Genomic DNA, 20,840 nt, shown 5'->3' with positions numbered 1-20,840 from the left:
TCCTCATATAGATCTCTTCAATTCATGTCATATGTTGGTGTTGCTGCTATACTGAACTTAGTATGACATTGAGAATGAAAAACAGTTGTTTTAAACAATTGTTGACATATTAATTGCGAGTAACATGGTAGAATGATTTTCAAGTTAATAGTAAGGTTTTAAAATACATGAAAAAGAAACATAAGAAAGCATTTAGTAATGTACTTTTCAAAGTAACAGGAAAGATTGAAGTGTGCATTTGTGAAGTAACTTTCAAATATGTGGGGAGTTCTTTTCAGATAAATAGTTAAAAATATTTTTATTCCTTTTGCATAATTTTATAGGTACAGATTTTTATGATGTTACCAGATGCTTATGATACTGAAGTAATAAGTACTTTCCTTTTTAGTTACAAGCTAGATTGCTTATAATGTTAAAGATTTTTAAAACCCTAAAGCTTTAAATAGTATGTTTATTTAGAAACTCTTTGCCTACCATCAGTTCTTATTGCTTGAAATCTGTTATGATTCTAGTGCATTTAGGGTCTTACTAAATTTATTACCTTTCCCTCCTACCTCCCACAATACTACATTCTGTCTATACCTGTTTATGCTTAGCACTTCCGAAAAATAGTATACAGTTCAACATCTCTGTTCTTTTGTTCATGCTTTTTCCTCACCTGTAAGCACTTTTTATCTATTTCTGCTCATTCAGTTCAGTTCAGTCGCTCAGTTGTGTCCTACTCTTTGCGACCCCATGAATCACAGCATGCTAGGCCTCCCTGTCCATCACCAACTCCGGGAGTTTACTCAAAACTCATGCCCATCGAGTCGGTGATGCCATCCAGCCATCTCATCCCCTGTCGTCCCCTTCTCCTCCTGCCCTCAGTCCCTCCCAGCATCAGGGTCTTTTCCAATGAGTCAACTCTTTGCATGAGGTGGCCAAAGTATTGGAGTTTCAACTTCAGCATCAGTCCTTCCACTGAACACCCAGGACTGATCTTCTTTAGGATGAACTGGTTGGATCTCCTTGCAGTCCAAGGGACTCTCAAGAGTCTTCTCTAACACCATAGTTCAGAAGCATCAATTTTTTGGCGCTCATTAAATTCCTACAAATTCAGAGTGATTCGTATTCGTCCATCATTTCAAGAATTCCATTGATTGTAATTAGAGACTCTTCTTTGTAAATACATAGAAGTCTTTTATAAGAATATTCAATATTTTTGTTAAGTCCTTGCAGTCTAATTATTTCTGTATATGCTTGCTTTCCATATTTTTCTATCAGCATTTTGAGGATGATAGTTAAAGATGTTTTGTTTGTATTTTTAATTTCTCTTTTCCCAAGAGATTCCCTTAGAGGTATCTCTATCTCCAAGCTACCAGAAGATAGTATCTTGAATATCAATGACATATAGTATGTGACAACACAGCATTATTGATAACTTTTTACTTTGTACGTGTGTGTTAGTTGCTCAATAGTGTTTGACTCTTTGCAACCCCATGGACTGTAGCCTCCCAGGCTCCTCTGTCCATGGAATTCTCCAGGCAGGAATACTGGAGTGGGTTGCCATTCTCTTCTCCAGGGGATCTTCTTTACCCGGGGATTCAACCCAGGTCTCCTGCATTGCAGGCAGATTCTTTACCATCTGAACCACCGAGGAACCCCTTCTACTTCATACCAGGTACTTTTAAAAGTATCATCTAATTAAATCTTTGCAGCTTTTTATCATCTACATTTTGCAGATGAGATAACTGAAGGTATAGTTGAAAGCAACTTGTCTGGGGATCTGCAGCTTGTGATTGACAGACACGGGACTAAAGCATAGCCTATCCACACTCAAGGTCCTTATACTTTTACCTAGTAAACTATTTGTAGGAATGAATCATACTTATGGATTATATAAAGCATCTTATTAGTCATGTTGTGAACTCTGGACTAGTCTTAGTTTAAATAACTAGTACATCTCCATAGTCTTCGTGGTGTGAGATGATGACATAAATTCTCATTGCTGACCCACTGACACCTGCTTTAGTTTGTCTCTTGGTGGAAATACCAACACTTTTTTTGGTACTTTGATGACACTTGAATGTTTTCTTAACATTATCATTGGTTAGCAATACTTTGGGTTGCTTTGCTTTAAAAATTGATAATACTTAGTATTATGTCTTAATTTTCTTTTTTATAAACTTCTTAATATTTGTTTTTACTATGGTGATTTCATGATAAATGCTTTGGGCTCATATTAACATATAGTTTTCTTATGAAAAATTTTTTTCTGCACAAGAAAGATATACATTTGAAGGTAACAAGAATCCAGGCTACATTTTAGCTTAGAGAATAAAATGTTTTCTGTTTCTATCCCCTCTTTGAATTTGGAAGCAGAAAAAAGTTGCATGGCACAATTTCTGGGTTTTAAATGTTCCTGCAACTTTAATGCTGCTTTATACCAGGAGGAAGTGAGCAATTGTTACAGTATTGTCCATTTATGGCATATATTTTCTTTATTCAGTTCTATGTTTTTAGCCACTTCACCTAAATAGCTACTGGGCTGAAAATGGAGGTTCTTGATTTTAATTAGGTAACTTGTTTATTCACATATTAGTTGTGGTCAAGTTTAAGCTTAAGCCTTGGAGTTGCCATACTTTTTACAGAGGCCATTTGAGATCTCACTGAGGTTAATGTTTTACTGAAGACAGGTAAGCAACCTCAGCTAACTCCCAGGAAATCTCATTTCTCATTTACAGTCATATAAATCATTAACATTTTCCTAATATGGTTTTACATCAGTACTGCTGACAGCCTTGAAACCTAAATCTGTGAGTGTGTGTTTAACATTTAAATGTGGGCCTTTTATTTAGCCTCATATTTGTCTTTATCATTAGTAGTTTAAATATAATGATAATTAAAAATAACTTCATATTATCTCGTTAAGTGAAAGCAAGTTGTACTGTTTGACATATAGCCTTATATTATTTTTTTCAAAGTAAGTATAAGATACGGGAGAGAAGTTAATACATTTTTGTGTGTACTTAAATACTCTTAGAGGAACTCCACAAGGGTGCATAAGAAATCAGTAATACTGGTTACCTTCATGATATTGTATGTTTCAAATGGGTCTGTTTGTTTGAAGAATAGATATATAGATATAGGAATGAGGGGCAAAGGAATGGAATTTCCTCTGCATATTGTCTTATGTATTTTGAGAACCATTGAAATATATGGTCTATTAATTTTTTTTCCCAGTCATCTGTTTACTCATTGACCTCTGTGCCTTTTTGTAACTGAAGTTAAGGAAGCTCATTTCCTTTGTTTCTGATTGAATGTTCGTATATGGGGGGGAAAAAAACCCTTGAATCAGAGATTAGATTATATATATGTATATACATACATACACACACATTGTATAAAAATTTGTTTTTCATTTCTTACCTTTTTCCATACTGCGGAGTCATAAAAGTTTATTGAAAATGTCACCCTTCAGGGGCCAACCTTACTTTTGGTGAAAATACAGTTGGAGTGCCATATCATGTAGGAGCACCTAAATCCAGAAATTTTAAACTTTGTTTTCCCCAAAACTGAAGTTCTCATTAGCCAATGAATTTTGAACTAGTTTTTAAAATAATATTTTAATAGAACTAAATTATGATGTGAAAGAGAAGGGGTAGTTTACTGTGACACTGATTTTCTAAGGTAATTTGAAATAGGAGCAAAATAGGAGGAAATATGGGTTTCCATGGTATCTTAGATGGTAGAGTCCGCCTGAACTGTGGGAGACCTGGGTTCGATCCCTGGGTTGGGAAGTTCCCCTGGAGAGGGGCTTGGCGGCTCACTCCAGTATTCCTGCCTGGAGAATCCCTATGAACAGAAAAGCCTGGTGGGCTACAGTCCATGGGGTCACAAAGAGTCAGACATGACTGAAGTGACTTAGCAGCAGCAGCTGAATCAGACCATCCCTGTTCTAGGTTACTTATCAGACCAGTGCAAAAATTGATTTCAGACATGGTAGTTACCTTAAATATAAGGTCATAGAAAAATATCTGGTAGCTCAGAAAATACTGGATTCTTGAACTATTTAGTTGATATCGCATGTAATACAAACAAAAAAAAATGTAGTGTTTTTCTTTTAAAGATTTAAGATACGAAAACACGAATTAGATTTGATAATCTGCCTGTAAGATATATGAGAGGCCCCCAAATGTTACATATATTTATATTATTTTTTAACTGTGCTGAAAATCACCTTCTTTGTTGAAGATAACAGTTTTTCTGAAAACTGCCTTTTTCCCTTCAGTATCAGAAAACCTGAATGGCTCTCTTTTGTATTGCAGCATCCTTCTTTCTCCTAGTCTTTGATGATCAGATCAAGGATGGACACCTAGCCTGTATATTGCTAAACTTGGAATAATGTGAGTGGCCCTCTTTGAATAGGTACACATACAAGTTTTAGTTTTTCTCTAGTATGAAGCTTCAAACTTCAAAAAAGAAGCAACAGTGAGAGATGAAGAGGACCGTTATGGTTCTTAACAACTTCCTAGGTATAGATATAATCTGTGAGACCCTCATCTTTTGTTCCTTTTTGGATTCTGAGATGTCTGTGTAATCTTATAATTATTTTATCCTCAAGTTATTTTTCTGCTATTTGTGATGAGAAGTACTCTTTGTTGTTTACATTTCAAAATTTGTGATTTTATAAGCATTTCTACTACATAGACACATTCCCATTTCCCAAGTGACTAGCCTGAAGAAACAAACTGGTTCTTAGGACATCTGAATCAAATACACAGAAAGTCACAGTACTTCAAAATGAAGGTGCCTGATTACAATCTTTTAAGTTTATAAAATCAAGGAGAATTGAACAAATTTTATGAGAGCCCATTTTTTAAAGACTCAAACTTATCTCCTATCCAGGTTAAGTCAGGTCTCCTTACTTAGTACCTCAGTGGCACTCAGTATTAATCTCTTTAATATTGCAGTTATCTAAGGGTATGGAAATTATTTTTATTTTTTCTGTAGCTTCAAAAAATAACCATAACTAGGTTGTATGTGTAATGCACAGCAGGCTTTTTTCTAAAACAAAACCTTTTTTTCCCAACTTTTATACTTGTAGATTTGCTTTCTGTGCCCAGCCCTTACTTATAAAAATTTTATCTTTTGAAAACAGTCCCAACCTAATCCCTAGTACAGTCTTCACATCTTTCAGCCTCCAGTCCTCATGTATTCTCTTCTTTTCCTTTATATTTACTCTGCCTTTTTCACTAAAAATCATCCTATCCTTTATATAGGTGGTCAAGGAAAGACTGAGAAGTTGATGAGTCCCAAATTGTTAGGAAGGAGGCAAGAAAGGTATAGAGGTCAGTTACTGGAGAATCATCATATATTAACTTTGTTTCCCCCCTGATTTCACTGTTGTATGCAAATGAGACATCATCTTTATTGTCCTGTGAGTCTGGCACAGTGTATGTAATTTTTGATCAACTCTTTGCCCATTTTTTAAAAAATATTTTAAAATATTAAAAACTTATTTTTTGATAATTTAGAGTGGACAAAGCTGCATGTTAGTACAAAGTAGAGTTTTACCTTATACTTGTCATCCAGTTTTCCTCATTGTTAAAAATTTGCATGACCATGATATAATTGTCAAAACCGAGAAGTGACATTACCGTTGAGACCTTATTTAGAGTTCATCATTGTTTTACATCAATGTCCTCTTTGTGTTTTAGGATCAGTCCAAGCTACCACATTGCATTTGGTTGTCAAGTTTCTCTAGTTTGCTTTAGTTAGTGACCATTTCACTGTGCTGTGGACTGAACGCTAGCGTCTCCCCAAGTTCATATTTTGTAATACCTGCAGAGTGATGATAGGAGGTGAAGCCTCTGGGAGGTGATGAGGCTAAACTCTGCCCTCATGAATGGGATTAGTGCCCTTATAAAAGCAGCCCTAGAAAGCTCCTTTTCCCTTTTACTACTTAAGGACATAGTGAAAAGATACATCTATGAGCCGGAAAGCAGGCCCTCACCAGACATTTGCTCAGACCTTGACCGTGGATTCCCCAACCTCCTAAACTGTGAGAAATAATTTTTTTTTTTATGCTCCCAAGATATGGTATGTCTGTTATATCATACTGAATAAACTAAGGCACTTCTGCCCAGATCTAGATCATAGAGGTTTTCTTTTAAAAAATTTATGCTTTTTAATTTTATATTTAGGTCTACCATAGAAAGTGGTTTTTGTTCATGGTACAAGGGAAAGGTAGAAATTCTTTTGTTCTTGGGAAATGAATATCCAATTGTACCAACACCATTTGTTGAAAAGACTTGTTTTTCCATTGAATTGCTTTGGCATCTCTATTGAAAATCGCTTGATATATGTGTTGCTTTATTTTTGACTTCTAGTTCTATTTCATTAATAGTAAATGTCTTGATTGGAAGCAATAGTATGAACTCTTTGTTTTATTAAAAAATCTTACATATACTGGCTTACCACATTTCCTTTTTTGTTCCATTATCGCCTCACAGGCCTAATTCATTTCTGTCTAATCACCTTTTACTCTCCATATTAACTACATCCTGCCTAGTCAGAATGGCCATCATCAAAAAGTCTACAAACAATACATGCTGGAGAGGGTGTGAAGAAAAAGGAGCCCTCCAGCATTGCTGCACATGAGTGCTCAGTCATGTCTGACTGTTTGCAACCCCGTGGATTATAACATGCCAGGCTCCTCTGTCCATGGAATTTTCCAGGCAAGAATACTTGGGTGGGTTGCCATTTCCTACTCCAGGTGATCTTCCTGACCCAGCCTGTACTGCTGGTAGGAATGTAAATTGATACAGCTACTACGGAGAATGTGTGGAGATTCCGTAAAAAAAGTAAAAATAGAACTGCCATATGATCCAGCAGTCCCACTCCTGGGCATTTTCTCTGGATATGTCCAGAGAAAACCATAATTTGAAAAGATACATGCATGTCAATGTTCATTGCAGCACTACTTAAAATAGCCAAAAATGGAAGCAACCAAAATGTCCACTGACAGAGGAATGGATAAAGAAGATGTGGTGTATATATGTGTGTGGGTGTATATATATATATACACACACACATAATGGAATATTATTCAGCCATAAAAAATATGCAAATCAACTGTACTTCAGTATAAAACAGCAGTTAAATTTAAAAATAAAGCAATGCTATATTCAGCAACATGGATGGACCTAGAGATTATCATAATAAGTCCAGTAAGTCAGACAGAGACAATATCGTATGATATCACTTATAATTGAAATCCAAAAAAATGATACAAATGAATTTACTTACAAAGGAGAAACAAACTCACAGACTTAGAAAACAAACTTATGATAACCATCCCAAAGAAAAAGAAATGCAGAAAGACAAAATGGTTGTCTGAGAAGAATTTACAAATAGCTGAAATGAGAAGTGAAAGGCAAGGCAGAAAGGGAAAATTATACGCAACTGAATGCAGAATTCCAGAGGATAGAAAGGCGAGATAAAAAATGCCTTCTTAAGTGAACAAAGCAAAGAAATAGAGGAAAAGAATAGAATGGGGAAGACTAGAGATTTCTACTAGAAAATTGGAGATACCAAGGGAACATTTCATGCAAAGATGGGCTCAATAAAGGACGGAAACAGCAAGGACCTAACAGAAGCACAAGAGATTAAGAAGAGGTGGCAAGAATATACAGAATTGTACAGAAAAAGTCATAATGACCCAAATGACCACGACAGTGTGATCATTCACCTAGAGCCCGACATCCTGGAGTGTGAAGTTAAGTGGGCCATAGGAAGCATTACTACAAACAAAGCTAGTGGAGGTGTTGAAATTCCAGCTGAACTATTTCAAATCCTGAAAGATAATGCTGTTAGTGTGCTGCACTCAGTATGTCAGCAAATTTGGAAAATTCAGCAGTGGCCATAGGACTGGAGAAGGTCAGTTTTCATTCCAATCCCAGAGAACAGCAATGCCAAAGAATGCTCAAACTACCGCACAGTTGCACTCATTTCACATGCTAGCAAGGTAGTGCTCAAAATCCTTCAACCTAGGCTTCAGCAGTACATGAACCGGAAACTTCCAGATGTACAAGCTGGATTTAGAAAAGGCAGATGAACCAGAGATCAAATTGCCAACATCTGTTGGATCATAGAAAAAGCAAGGGAATGTAAGAAGAACATCTACTCTGCTTCATTGACTATGTCAAAACCTTTAACTGTTTCGGTCACAACAAACTGTGTAAAATTCTTCAAGAGATGAGAATACCAGACTACTCTGCCTGCCTCCTGAGAAACCTGTATGCAGGTCAAGAAGCAAAAATTGGAACCAGACATGAAACAACTGACTGGTTCAGAATTTGGAAAGGAGTACTTCAAGGCTGTTTATTGTCACCCTTCTCATGAATAAATGGTTTCTGGGGCCACAGGATTGCTCCTCTTTCTCTGAGCTGTCTGGCATTCATTTGGGCACAGAGACTGGCTGTCCTGAATTTGTTGCATTTCTGCCTTTCTTTTCAGTGGCGTCCGTATAGTACACCTGCAGTCTAAGGATGAGTTTCTTTATACTTGCTAGGCTAGAAGAAACTGGTAGAATTAGAATCCACCTACAGACAGGACCTGAGGCTCAGAGAGGGAAAGAGACTTACCCGGGGAAACACAGAAAGAAACCTAGTTTCTCCTAATAGTATGATATCTTATTCAGCAATAGTATAATTCAGTATTATTGCTGAATAGTGCTGAATTATTGCCGAACAGTGAGGAAATACAGTTGTGTATTCAGATTTCACCAGTTTTTTTAATGTACTTTGTGATTGTATGTGTTGTATACAGTTCGATCACTGTTTAGACTTATGTGACTACCACCACAGTCAAGATACGGAATATTTCCATCATGTGGATCCCTCAGGAGATACCCTTTTGTAGTTCCCAGTCCCTGAAAACCACTAAGCTTTTTCTGTAATTTCAACAATACTGTCTCAGTGGAATCATACTGTATCCATCTGAAAAGGGATGGAATTTTTCACTAAGCACAATTTCCTTAAGTTTGTGTGTGAATCAGTAAGTTTCTTTTGTTGCTGAGTAACATTTCCAAGGTATAGATGTACCAGTTTGTTTCATCTTCACCTGTTGAAGGACATTAGCATTATTTCCAGTTTTTTGCTATTATGAATAAAGGTGCTATGAACATTCATCAACAGTTTTCTGTTTTGACATTAGTTTTGTTTTTTTTTCTTTCTGGGATAAATGCCACCTGAAAGTTTATTTTACTGGGTCATGTGGCAAGTACATGTTTGGTTTGTAAGAAACTGCCATTTTCTTTTCTGTAGTGAGCATAACATTTTACATTTTCGTCAGTAATACATGAATGGTCCAGTTTCTTTGTGTTCTTGCCAGCATTTGGTGTCATCACTATTATTTTATGTTAGTCATTCAGTTATTTGTGAAATAATACCATGCTGTAGTTTTAGTCTGTAATTCTCTAATGGCTAATGATGTTGATTTCATGTGCTTATTTGCCATCTGTATTTCCTCTTCAGTTAAATATCTGACCATAAAAAAAAATTTTAAAAATCTGACCATGACTGTTGTCCATTTTACAGTTTGATTATGTTTGGTAGTTTTTTCATTCATTTTGTTTTTAGCTGCCATACACATTTTTTTTTTTTCCTTCCTGTTTATTCCACCTAGAAATGACTGTATATGCTGTGAGGTAGTTGTTAAATGTTCACTTTCTTATTTTATTTGTGTTATCAGTTGCCTCAGGAAAGACTCGGTCCTTTTTCTGTCTGTCTTTAATGCCTGCTTTTGTCATTTGTTTCCATGTATGTTTAGCTTATTTGGAGGATTTATCTTTTCTATCCTCCCCCACTCCATATTCATATTCTAGTAGCACATAGTGTAATTAGTATTTCTTTATTTATTTGAGGATTTTTTGTTGTTGTTGTTCTTCGGGTTTTTGGTCTCGTTTTTTAAATTAAAAAAATGTTTTTTTCTTGTATGTTTGTCAGAATGGCTTGAAATCTGGTGGGGCAAGCCAAGCCAACCATTTTATTGTTCTTCAGGAGTATAGTGCTGCTTCTTGTCCTTTTGTTCTCCCATATATCTTTAGAATCTTGTCAGGTAGAGAAGATAATTTGAATCAGCTCTACTATTGAGAGCCACTGGAGAAGTTGAATAAAAATTAAATAATCTTTAGGACGTCATATAGAGTGTGTGAAAAAAAAGTTGTGAAAAATTACAGGGTTAAAGCTCTGGGGGGAAAAGAAGGCTAATATATTGAGACTGGCATTTGGGCTTTCTTTTATCCCCTATGGTGTGCAGATTCTAGAGAAGACCACCAAGAGGCTGAGAAGCTAAGTAGCTATCTTGTCACACTTACTGGACTAGGAAGATAAAAAGTTTGAGTTCATGACCTCTCAGAAGAAAACTGTTTGCTTAAATCTCTTAGATTTTATGTGAAAACCTGAGGAAACGATAATCAGTGTTTCTCAATTTCAGCACTGTTGACACTGGGGATGAGTAATTCTTTGTTGTGGGAAACTGTCTTGTACATTGAAAGACGTTTAGCTACATTCCTCTTTCTATTGAGTAGACACCTGTACCAGCCCCTACTTGTATTTTCATTGTGATGATGGAAAATGTTTCCATATATTGCCAAATGTTCTCCGGTCAACAAAGTCACCCCCTTTTAAGAAACACTAAATAGTATACTGAAATAGACCAGGCTTTATAGGAATTAAAGCCCAGTGTTCAGTCATCTCCATCACTGGTTTACAATGATCCAAGCTTTACTAGTATCCTTTGCTTTAAGCTGCCTGTTAAAAACAAATGTTATTCTATCCCTGGAAAGATAATATTACCAAAAGCTTCAAATTATCTCTTTTCTTTCTCGTATATAGTATCTGACAAAACCAATTAGAAGATCTCTGTCCAGCCTAAAAGGATACAGGGATGAAAAACCAAATAAACCAGTGTACAGTAGAAACAGATGAACAGAATATCCACATAATGGTATAATGAAGACTCAAACTGTAAAATAAAGACACATTCAAGAAAATTAAAAATGAAAGTGAATCAAGAGGACATTGTAAAACTGAAATACCACAGTTAGTAGCAAATTAACTGGTCAAATTGCACAATAATCACTGTGGATATTTTTTATTGCAATTACATCAATTTAGGAAGTACTAACATATTTATTCACATTTCATTCTGTACTGTTTTCTGCATGTATTTATGTATTTTTTGATGTGTTTCAGTGATTTTTAAATTTAGAAAAAAGTTTTTTGTCTTTATTCATTGGACTGTCACTGAAGTGGTAAATAGATGTGATTTCACACTTAAGATTTATCCATATTATGTTTGTCTCTGCTGGTTGAGGAAGTTTTCGTATTTTGTCTGATTCTTTTTATCATGAATAGATACCAAATTTTATGGAATACGGCATCTGATGATCATATTCTTCTCCACTTTTGCACTATGTTGAAAAACATAAAGTTTTTTATATAGTACTAAGCTGGATCATCGAAAAAGCAAGAGAGTTCCAGAAAAACATCTCTTTGTGCTTTATTGACTATGCCAAAGCCTTTGACTGTGTGGGTCACAGTAAACTGTGGAAAATTCTGAAAGAGAAGGGAATACCAGTCCACCTGACCTGCCCCTTGAGAAACCTGTATGCAGGTCAGGAAGCAACAGTTAGAACTGGACATGGAACAACAGACTGGTTCCAAATAGGAAAAGGAGTACGTCAAGGCTGTATATTGTCACCCTGCTTATTTAACTTATATGCAGAGTACATCATGAGAAATGCTGGGCTCGAGGAAGGACAAGCTTGAATCAAGATTGCCTGGAGAAATATCAATAACCTCAGATATGCAGATGACACCACCCTTAAGGCAGAAAGTGAAGAAGAACCTAAAAGCCTCTTGATGAAAGTGAAAGAGGAGAGTGAAAAAGTTGGCTTAAAGCTCAATGTTCAGAAAACCAAGATCATGGCATCTGGTCCCATCACTTCATGGGAAATAGATGAGGAAACAGTGGCTGACTTTATTTTTCTGGGCTCCAAAATCACTGCAGATGGTGATTACAGCCATGAAATTAAAAGACGCTTTCTCCTTGGAAAGAAAGTTTTGACCAACCTAGATAGCATATTGAAAAGCAGAGACATTACTTTGCCAACAAAGGTCCGTCTAGTCAAGGCTATGGTTTTTTCAGTGGTCATGTATGGATGTGAGAGTTAGACTGTGAAGAAAGCTGAGCGCCGAAGAATTGATGCTTTGGAACTGTGGTGTTGGAGAAGACTCTTGAGAGTCCCTTGGACAGCAAGGAGATCCAGCCAGTCCATCCTAAAGGAGATCAGTCCTGGGTGTTCATTGGAAGGACTGATGCTGAAGCTGAAACTTCAATACTTTGGCCACCTCATGTGAAGAGTTGACTCATTGGAAAATACCCTGATGCTGGGAGCAATTGGGGGCAGGAGGAGAAGGGCACAACAGAGGATGAGATGGTTGGATGGCATCACCGACTTGATGGACATGAGTTTGAGCGAACTCCGGGAGTTGGTGATGGACAGGGAGGCCTGGCGTGCTGCAGTTCATGGGGTTGCAAAGGCAGACACGACTGAGCGACTGAACTGAACTGAAGATGTTTCATACAGTACAAAGATTTTTCTTGCATTGTTCTCACTCCTAGATAAACACCAGTTTTGGATTCTTGATCCAGGTTCGTTGTTACAGATTTTATTATCAAGGTCGAAGCTACTTAGAACGACAGTTTCTGATAGCAGTATCCAGAGGCATTTTGTCAGACTGTGCTGTCTGACCTTATCCTCTGTGAGGTAGTGTCTCCATTTTTCTAGGTCAGTTCTTTCTGTGAAGGACTAGAACTTCCTAGCTAGGAAACAAAAAACAAAAGAAATCACAATTTAAAACAAAATTGCCTGAATGTACTCATAGGACATGTAATTATAGATTATATTAACTTGTGTTCATTACTATTTTAATTCAAAGAACATGGAATTGATAAAATTTGATTATTGATGTATTAAAGTAAAGGCCAAGTTAGATGTATTTTCCTAAACTAAAAAGAAGTCTCAAAAAAAAAAAAAAACTACAAACTTGTTTCAACACAATTTATATTAGGGAAGAATAGCAAAGACCATGTTGTGTTTCGTCTTTGTTAATCAAAACTTTTTATGCCAATAAATCAGATTTAATAGTGCTAAAAAGTGTTACATGCCAAAGGATAATAGAATATGTCTGTTACCTCCTTTGAGTTAGCATTTAATGTATTCTGTGACGGTAGTTTCCACCCCCTGCCCCAGAGTTTAGTCAGTACAGTCTTTGAAGGTTATTTAAGGGTGCCATGTATCATTCAAGTTCCTTCTTTGCTTTTTAGTCGCACTCAGAATAATCTCGGATTTTAGTACATTTTATTTCTTGTTGTCCTAAGAAACAACCTAGTGATTTCATTTTGGCATTTGGCTTAAGGAAATATGTTTATACTTAGAAGTAAATTTTGTTGGAAAAAGTCATAAGTGTTTAAATATCCAAAATTTAACTGAGAAATGAGATCAAGGTGAAGTGAGCCTTGTAGTTCAATTTGCAAGCGCTGAAAAAGTCTTAAGACAAAATAGCAAGTGTTCATATGAAGAGATTGTTAAAAGGCATTTCCTTATTTTTGTAGCAGGATAACTGTGTGGTTATTGCTTTTAGGTTTCTGCCTCATAATTCCCAGTGGATTGTAACTATTGAAATAGGTGGGAAAATTTTGCAGGGCAGTCATGATGGTAGTAGCATCTTTATTCAAATTTTTTCTTTGGGAGAAATTTCTAGTAGCAGTATTTTACCTTCCTCATATGCAAGGAAGGGAGTATGCATGTTGTGTCTTACATTTAAATAATCTGTCTCATTTAAAAGAAATTAGTATCTTACCTTTTAAAGTTAATAGTTTTCATAATCTATAGATAGAATATGCTAAGAATCCTAAATCTTGTGAAATAGTATTAAAATATAATGTTTTCTACATAATTGCCTATTTAAATTTCTTAAATATAAGCAAAACCAGTGCCTCAGATTGAGTAGATTAGAGTCTTCCTTTTAGCAGAGTTAAAATACATAAACTATATTAAACTTTTTGATATGACTATCTATTAGACATTAAGATTATGTTAGATGCTAGCACATGTTATGTACTTGGAATAGAAAGATGCAAAGTTATTTATCAGTGTTCTCGAGAAATACACTGTCTGGGAAGAAAAACACTTAGTTTTAAATAAAAATTATTCCCACATTTGTGCATTTATATATATATATATGTTGACTTTCAATTTTGTTAACAAAATCATATATAAATCAGCTATGACAGTAAGCCCTCACTGGTACAACTTTGGAAATAAGCCCAACACTTCACACATGTCCACAAATATAATATTATTTTAAGTTATTTATGAAAATATCTGTCTATTTATAATAATTTGGGGGAGCTAGAATCCTTCCTGAAAATCTTTTGTTTTTTTTGGGAGTGGGGGCATCCTGAGCAGCTTGTGGGATCTTAGTTTCCCTACCAGGGATTGAGCCTGGGCCCTTGGCAATGAAAGCACAGATCCTAACCACTGGACCACCAGGGAATTCTTGGAATATTTTGTTCTTTTATCATGAAAATTTCAAATATACACAAATTCAAGAGTTATCAAGTGTACTGCCAATCTTTCCCCAATATTACCAGGTCATTCTGTTGGTTAGTGTTTCAGCATTTTAAACTTTCTCTGATTATTGAGTAATCACTGCATATAAATTTAATCAAAGAAAGTTTAAAACACTGAAAATCTCTCTCTTCTTTCTAAAATGCACTTACCCACCATCTGACTTGTTGTTTCTTGCCATTTCCTTACCAGTCATGCACATACATGTTAGGACTGTGATCTCCATAGGCAGGAATTTTGTTGCTATACTGATGTATCTGCTTTGCTACTACTGGTGCCTGGCACATATCAGGGTCTCCGGAAGCATTTGTTGAATGAATGAGTGTATCTAAATAAGAACATTCTTTTTATGTTTATATCTTGTAGTCAATATAAAATAATTTTATGGTGTTTCATGTGTATTAATCTGGTCTCCATCACTACTGGAAGCTCCTTGGATTGTGGGCCATATTTTGGGCTACTACCTCCCTTAAAGAGTCTTAGCATGCTCCTCATTGAGATAGGACGTGAGTTTGAGTTATGGGCTCAGACATTTACTTAGTTTTGTGAAATTTGATTATTTTTCTTAACCTTGATTTCTCAAGCTATTACATATAAAAATGGTGTTTGTTATAAGGATAAACTAGGCAGTGTTGAGTACATCCAAGATAAATTATTTAAAAATTGAGAGAATGCATAACATGGTCTGTGATATGTAATAAGCTTAATAAAATTTAGCCATTGTCATTGTTTAGATGATGGAAGTATTGATTATTTTTTATTTGTTTTATTGTTATTTACAATCATTTTCAAGAAGAAAAAAGCCAGGTCTCTTGTACCTGTCATCTCATTTTATATCACATTTAAGTATACTAAGAATATATGAGAGTTGATTCTTAGTTTCCTGTTACCTTTCTTGCACTCAGTGTAATTCCTGTTTTCTGAATGAATAGCCATTATTTACCAACTTGCACTTCCAGACACACTAGTATTATCTCTAGGCTCAATTAGTTTGTTGTACCCATTAAGCTTTCCCTGTATTGTTGACTAGGCACTTCTTTCATGACTCTGAATGAAACATTTCTTGACTTTCTCTCTTACTTAATGTCTCAGCCCGGCCCTGCTTGGCTTTTGGCTAAGTAACCATTTCTGTCCTATGCTCTCCTCTCTATTCTTTGCCCAGTAGTGTCTAATTTTCGTTTATATGTTAATTTTTCATACATTGGTTTTTTAAAAAGTTGGAATATAATTGTTTTACAGTGTTGAGTGTGTGAATCAGTTATGAAAGTAAAAAAGAAAGTGAAAGTTGCTCAGTTGTGTGTGACTCTTTGTGACCCCATGGGCTATACAGTCCATGGAATTCTCCAGGCCAGAATACTGGAGTGGTAGCCTTTCCCTTCTCCAGGGGATCATCCCATCATAGGGATCGAACCCAGGTCTCCTGCATTGCAGGTGGATTCTTTGCCAGCTGAGCCACAGTGAGAAATCCAAGAGTACTAGAGTGGGTAGCCTATCCCTTCTTGAGCAGATCTTTCTGACCCAGGAATTGAACTGGGCTGTCCTGCATTGCAAGCGGATTCTTTACCAACTGAGCTATCAGGGAAGCCCTACGTGAATCAGTTATATATATATATATATATATATACATATATATATATATATATATATATACACATATATCCCCTCCCTCTTGAGACTCTCCCACCCAACCTCCCTTCCCAACCCTCTGGGTCATTACAGAGCACCAAGCTGAGCTCCCTGTGCTAAATAGCATCTTCCAACTAGCTATCTGTTTTAAACAGATAGTGTATATACTGTGTATATGTACATATATACAACAGATAGCTGGTGTATATATGTCAGTGCTGCTCTCTAAATTCAACACAGCCTCTCCTTCCTACCATTTCCACAAGTCCATTCTCTACGTTTACATCTCTACTGCTGCCCCGTGAATAGATTTATCAGTACCATTTTCCTAGATTCCATATATATGTGTTAATATACAATATTTGCTTTTCTCTTTCTCACTTACTTCACTCGGTGTATCAGACTCTTAGGTTTATCCATATCACTACAAATGACCCACTTTGATTCCTTTTTATGACTGAGTAACATTCCCTTGTATATATGTACTACATCTTCTTTATCTGTTGATGGCCATTTAGGTTGCATCCATGTCCTGGCTATTGTAAATAGTGCTGCAGTGAACATTGGGGTACATGTGTCTTTTTCAACTATGGGTTTCCTGGATATATGCCCAGGAGTGAGATTGTTGGGTCATATGGGTAGTTTTAGTTTTTTAAGGAACCTCCATACTGTTGTGCATAGTGGTTGTATCAATTTGCGTATCTACCAATAGTGCAAGCGGATTTCCTTTTCTCCATACCCTCTGTGACATTTATTGTTTGTAGGCCTTTTTTGATGATGGTCATTCTGACCTGTGTTAGGTGATACCTCATCATAGTTTTTATTTGCAGTTCTCTAATAATAAGTAAGTTTGAGCATCTTTTCATGTGTCATCATGTTGTGTTGGCCATCTGTATGTCTTCTGTGGATAATTGTCGGTTTGCCCATTTTCTGATTGCGTTGTTTGTTATTTGATACTGAGCTGCATGAGCTGCTTGTATATTTTGGAAAGTTATCCTGTGCCATTTGCTTCATTTGCAGATATTTTCTCCCATTATGAGACTTGTCTGTCTAGCCTTACATTTAGAGCTTTAATTCATTTTGAGTTTACTTTTGTGTATGGTGTTAGGAAGTGTTCTGATTTCACTCTTTTACATGTAGCTGTCCAGCTTTCCCATCACCACTTACTGAAGAGGCTGTCTTTTCTTCATTGCATATTCTTGCCTCCTTTGTCAAAGACACAGTGACCATAGGTCTACGGGTTTCTCTCTAGGCTTTCTATTCCATTGATCTGTGTTTCTTTTTTGTGCTAGAATGCTACTGTTTTCATTAGTGTAGCTTTGTAGTATAGTCTGTAGTCAGGAAGCCTGATTCCTCCATCTCCGTTTTTTTCCCTCAAGATTGCTTTGGCTATGCAAGGTACATTGTGTTTCCATACAAATTGTAAAATTTTTTGTTCTAGCTATGTGAAAAATGGCCTTGGTAATTTGATAGGCATTGCATTGAATCTGTGGATTGCTTTCTGCAGTACAGTCATTTTCACATTATTGATCCTCCCAATCTAGGAACATGATATATCTCTCCATCTGTTTGTGTCCTCTTTCATCAGTATCTTATAGTTTTCTGCATACAGGTTGTTTTCTCCTTAGGTGGGTTGTTAATTCCTATGTATTTTATTCTTTTTGTTGTAGTGGTAAGTGGAGTTATTTCCTTAATTTTTCTTTCTCATTTTTTGTTGTGGCTGCTGCTGCTAAGTCACGTCAGTCGTATCTGACTCTGTGCGACCCCATAGATGGCAGCCCACCAGGCTCCTCTGTCCCTGGGATTCTCCAAGCAAGAATACTGGAGTGGGTTGCCATTTTTTTGTTGTTAGTGGATAGGAATACAAGAGATTTCTGTGTATTAATTTTGTGTCCTGAAACTTTGCTGAATTAATTGATTAGCTAGTTTTTTGGTGGTATATTTAGGATTTTCTGTGTGTAGTGTCATGTCATCTGCAAACACTGACAGTTTTACTTCTTCTTTTCCAATTCAGATTCCTTTTATTTCTTTTTGTTCTTGATTGCCATGACTAGGACTTCCAAAACTATATTGAATTAATAGTGACAAGAGTGAGCACCCGTGTCTTCTTTCTGATCTTAAACAAAATGCTTTCATTTTTTTTCACCATTGAGAATAATGTCTGCTGTTGGTTTGTCATACATGGGCTTTGTTCTGTTGAGCTGTGCATGTTAGTCACTCAGTCATGTCCAACTCTTTGTGACCCCATGGACTGTAGCCTGCCAGGTTCCTCTGTCCATGGAATTCTGCAGGCAGGAAGACTGGAGTGACTAGCCATTCCTTTCTCGAAGGGATCTTTCTGACACAGGAGTCAAACTCAGGTCTCCCACATTGCAGGCAGTCTCTTGACTGTCTGAGCCACCAGGGAAGCCCCCACGTTGAGGTAAGTTTCCTTTATGCCCACTTTCTGGAAAGTTTTTATCATAAAGGGATATTTAATTTTGTTGAATGTTTTTTCTGCATCTATTGAGATTATTGTCATATGGTTTTTATCCTTCAGTTTGTTAATATGGTATATCATACTGATTGATTGGTATGTATTGAGGAATGCTTTCATCCCTGGGATCAGTCCCACTTGATTATAGTGTGTGATCCTTTTAATGTGTTATTTGATTGCTTACTAATAATACTTTGAGGATTTTTATGACTGTGCTCATCAGTGATACTGGTGTTAATTTTATTTTCTTATGCTATCTTGCCTGGTTTTAGTATCAGGGTGATGGTGGCCTTGAGTTTGGGAGTGTTCCTCCCTCTGCAGTTTTTTGGAAGAGTTTGAGAAGAATAGGTGTTCAGTTCAGTTCAGTCGCTCAGTGTCTGACTGAGCGTGTCTGACTCTTTACAACCCCGTGGACTGCAGCACGCCAGGCTTCTCTGTCCATTGCCGACTCCCAGAGCTTGCTAAAATTCATGTCCATTGAGTCGGTGATGCCATCCAACCATTTCATCCTCTGTCATCCCCCTTTCTCCTGCCTTCAATCTTGCCCAGCATTAGGGTCTTTTCCAATGAGTTAGTTCTTTGTATCAGATGGCCAAAGTACTGAAGCTTCAGCTTCAGCATCAATCCTTCCGATGAATATTCAGGACTGATTTCCTTTAGGATGGACTGGTTGGATCTCCTTGCTTTCCAGGGGACTCTCAGGAGGCTTCTCCAACACCATAGTTCAAAAGCATCAATTCTTCAGCACTCAGCTTTCTTAATAGTCCAACTCTCACATCCATACATGACTGCTGGAAAAACCATAGCTTTGACTAGATGGACCTTTGTCTGCAAAGTAATGTGTCTGCTTTTTAATATGCTGTCTAGGTTGGTCATAGCTTTTCTTCCAAGGAGCAAGCGTCTTTTAATTTCATGGCTGCAGTCACCATCCACGGTGATTTTGGAATCCAAGAAAATAAATTCTGTCACTGTTTCCATTGTTTCCCCATCTATTTGCCATGAAGTGATGGGGCCAGATGCCATGATCTTTTGTTTTTTGAATATTGAATTTTAAGCCAGCTTTTTCAGTCTCCTCTTTCACTTTAATGAATTTGCTTGTGAAGCAGTCAGTCCCTGGGCTCTTGTTTTTTGGAAAATTTTTAATCATAGTTTCAATTTAAGTGCTTGTGATTGGTCTGTTCATATCTTTTGTTTCTTCATGGGTCAGTCATGGAAAGTTGTACTGTTCTGAGAATTTGTCCATTTCTTCCAGGTTGTTCATTTTATTGTCATATAGTTGCTTGTAGTACTCTCTCATGATGATTTATATTTCTGTGGTGTCGGTTGCAACTTCTCCTTTTCATTTCTATATGAGTCTTCTATCTTTTTTTGTTGATGAGTCTGGTTATTGGTTTATCTGTTTATCTTTTCAAAGAACCAGGTTTTAGTTTTATTGATCTTTGCCATTGTTTTAGTTCTTTTTCCTTTAGTTCTGCTCTGATCTTTATGATTTCTTTCCTTCTGGTAACATTGGGAGTTTTTTGTTCTCTTTTTAATTGCTCTAGGAATAAGGTTAGGTTATTGTTTTGAGATTTTTTTTTGTTTTTTAAGGTAGAATTGTATTACTATAGAGAACATACATCAGGTGTAGTTTTCTTCTGGTGCCTGGAACTTTCTACCTTAGATATTTTCAGCCTCAGTGTTCTAAGCCTAGTAGGGTTGACAGAGACTATGGTCTGGCATTCTTCCATATGCTTTCCTTGAGTGAGTTTTCCTAGAAGAAAATGAGGACACGGGCCAAAACAGTAAGACATTGCACAGAAAAGAAAAATAATGTACTGATTACAGATTTCATTTGTAACAGAAATACAAAAATAGGCAAACAGAGACTATGGAATTATTATGAAACATATGTACACATGCTTAAAAATTTCAAGAAAGATTAACAGTGCAAAACAAGAAATTCAAAAGAAAATAATTCAGTTTAAACAGCTAAAATTGAATACAAAAATAAGATAAATAATAGAATGAATCTGTTAGAAGAATGAAATCATTAATTGGAAGATTACAGTGAGA

General features: G+C 36.3%; 1 protein-coding gene across 4 annotated transcripts in view; it reads left to right on the top strand.

The window, feature by feature from the left end:
* The window catches only part of JMJD1C (jumonji domain containing 1C), a 300,384-nt gene that overhangs the window by 143,449 nt on the left and 136,095 nt on the right, over positions 1–20,840 (top strand). The gene's annotated exons all lie outside the window — the stretch shown is intronic.

This window comes from Dama dama, chromosome 15, assembly GCF_033118175.1.
Source record: "Dama dama isolate Ldn47 chromosome 15, ASM3311817v1, whole genome shotgun sequence".
Classification (NCBI taxonomy): Eukaryota; Metazoa; Chordata; class Mammalia; order Artiodactyla; family Cervidae; genus Dama; species Dama dama.
Note: the sequence above shows the minus strand (reverse complement) of the source record. Positions and strands in the feature narration are given on the sequence as shown.